The sequence below is a fragment of the Solanum pennellii genome, chromosome 8 (genome assembly GCF_001406875.1).
Source record: "Solanum pennellii chromosome 8, SPENNV200".
NCBI lineage: Eukaryota > Viridiplantae > Streptophyta > Magnoliopsida > Solanales > Solanaceae > Solanum > Solanum pennellii.
In genome coordinates, this window is record NC_028644.1 from 19,528,765 (window position 1) to 19,531,983 (window position 3,219).

General features: G+C 34.5%; 1 pseudogene; it reads left to right on the forward strand.

Annotated features, from left to right (window-relative positions):
* Window positions 1-773: 773 nt before the first annotated feature.
* LOC107027522 lies at window positions 774-2,454 on the forward strand (annotated as a pseudogene).
* The last annotated feature ends 765 nt before the right edge of the window (window positions 2,455-3,219 follow it).

Sequence of the window (3,219 nt, forward strand, 5' to 3'; positions counted from 1 at the left end):
GAGACGGCCATCTCCAAATACCCTCTAATTTATTCTAAAAACTGTCGCATCCTTAGTTTTCTAGCAAGCACACGTGCGACACTTGATAATTTGCTCACATTCTTGCACCACTTGCTTAGATCTTGCTATGCAAGGTCAGCCTAAACTCTATGATATTGGTGAATATTCATCTTGTAGCTATGATAATTTACATATTTTTCAACAAAAAGAAGATAAATATGCATTAAGTTTTAAAAAATACAAAAAGAATCACTAGGAAATTTTACAATTACAAATTGGTAATGCAAATTTTACAAATGATATAGACTAACCTAATGTATAATTCAAGATAATCACAAATTTGAATTCAAGGACATATAAATAATGTTGCATTGTTGTGTGAATGTCTTTGATAGACTCTTCATTACCCACATTTAGTACATGAATATATGATTACAATAAAATCTTGTTTGATGCATGAATTTAAGTATAATTATTACTTAATATTTAATTTATTTTAGGGATACGATAAAAGGGCAAAATGGTGGGAGTTTCCACTTATATATATTGAAAAATAAGGAGACCCCAAAAATGTTTGGATTTCAAAAGTATTGCTTTAGTGTTCTTATGATCGAGCCTACCCTGATCTAAAGCATCGTGAATAGTATCATTTAAACAAGTCTACAATTTTGTGCAAGACTTTTCCAAGGATGGCTCAATCCAATAAGTACAGAAATATCAGCAACTATAAAATTATCCAATTCTATTTGTAATAAAGTATCTACTAGAGGAAAATGGATATGCAGAAGAGACTGTATGAAGCTTCAGTTAAAGGAGATGTTAGAGTTTTACAAGAATTACTTGAAGAAGATTCTTTAATTCTTGATAGACTTACCTTAACTAGCTTCAATGAAACACCTTTGCACATAGCAGAACTGTGTGGGCATATTGACTTTGTGAGGTTAATTCTGGTTCAAAATCCTCAACTTGCTTCTGAATTGGATTCACGAAATTCACCTGCATATCATGCATATGTTGTTGTTGGTAAATGCTGAACTGTGTCTGGCTCGTGATTGCGATGGTGGAAATCCTCTCCATCTTGCAGCCATCAAAGGCCGTGTTGAAGTCTTCAAAGAACTGATACATGTCAGGCCTCGTGCAGCTCTAGGAACGATGATCAATGGAGAAAACATTTTGCACTTGTGTGTGAAGCATAATCAGCTGGAGGTTCTGAACGTGCTAATGGAGATTGGATGGGACCACGTGTTCTTGAATGCAAAGGATGGTGATCGACACAACATTCTGCATTTGGCTGTTGCTCATAAGCAAATTGAGGTATGCATGACTATGTTCAATTTCTTATAAGCAGTATCATGCATACTTCCTAGTACTTTCGTAAGACGCATCATATTGATGTCACTACAACAAAAACAACTTTTAGCGGCATTAAATATTGACATAAATAAAGAGTACTAAAGTCTTTAGCGGTATTAGTTAAGTGTCATTAGAACCAATATCGCTATAGGCTTTAAGGACATATACAAAGAGTGACAATTGCCGCTAAAAATACATATTTAGCGGCAATTAAAAGTTTATTGCCGCTAATGATCATTTTTGTTGTTGTGTGTGAATGCAATGGATGCAAATGAGAATACAACATTAGATATTTTAGAACAGAGTGGGAGGGGGCGTGAATGATCTATCAATTGGAGAGTGTCTTCGAGAAGCTGGAGGTTTAAGGGCAAAAGATATTCAGAATGGTACAAAAGTTTCCAACGGCTCTGCTGGATATAACCATTCTGAAGTATCTGCACCACCGGTGTATTTAGGGGGAAATGAGGCTCAAAAGATCCCATCAAAAGGTGATTGGCTTTCCAAGAAACGCGAGATAATAATGGTGGTGGCCTCAATTATTCCAACCATAGCATTCCAAGCTTGAGTGAACCCTCCAGGAGGAGTTTTGCAAGAAAATGGAAAATTAACTAATCAGGGAATACCCTCACATAAAACTGGGCAATCAGTAATGGCTTATATTCATCCCAAATCGTATCGATTTTTCCTTCGTGCCAACACCATTGCCTTTGTTTCTTCTCTCAGCAAAATAATGCTGCTGATAAGTGGATTGCCCTTCAGGCGCAGGCTTTTCATGTAGGGTTTGATGGTAATCATGTGGTCGACAGTTTCCTAATAGCACTCACTTATGGCATATCAATTTACATCCTCACGCCTGGCAAGGACAGTCAAGCACTTGGTCAGATCATTGAAATTGGAATTTTAGTATGGTGTGGCTTAATGGCACTCCTTCTACTCAGTAACACAGTATGCTTGTTGCGTGTATGGCAGAAAAAGAAGCATGAAATAAGATCAGCAGCAGCACAAAAATTTGTAAATTCAACATGTCAATGTTTGATCTGTTGCATGACAAATATGACTCAACCATTCCAAGAAATATTCGTAACTGTTTCGAGAATCTAATTTCAAAGTCATATTTGAGAGTTCAAAAGCATAGACAAGTCTTAGCAAATAAATTTGTGTCCTTTCGAATTAGGAAAATGTATAGACAAGTCCAAGCTAATAAACAGAACTTCTTAAATGGCTTGCTTCACTGTGTTTGTGCTTTATACATTTACTTTGATACAATTACTCAACATTTATCTATTCAATCACAACAATGCAACCAGACAATTTTAACACAACAGAGAAATTTCTCTGCATTAAACCTTCTCCTCTTCATAATCAACAAGGGAAAAATTTTCTATTGAAAAGAATAGAGAAAAAGGTAGAATTCAAAGTGATATACAAATATAATTCATTCCAATATTTTAGGAGTCCAATATCCAGGTTAAATATCCTTTAGTTTAAGAATATATCATGTGATAAAATACTGAATCTTTTTTTTTTTTTGGCAAATTTATACCTCTAGACAGAGTATCTAGCGGAATTTATTAATAAAATAAAAATCCTCAACAACCCCAAGTGCAAGGAAGGTGGGGCTAGACCTTATTTTTAAATTCCTAATGAGGTAATAATCTTTACTAATTACAATGATGAAGAAAATAAGTTCTATAGAAAACTGCTAAATTCAAGGTCATGACTGTAGCTACTCTTTTCCATGGATATGTAAGTCAATTTTTCATCATAATCGAATATATCTCAAAACACGAAAATAAAAATAAAGGAAATAACAAAAGTAAAGTCTTGAAGTCAAGCTTATACAAATAAAAATGTGAAAATATGGAC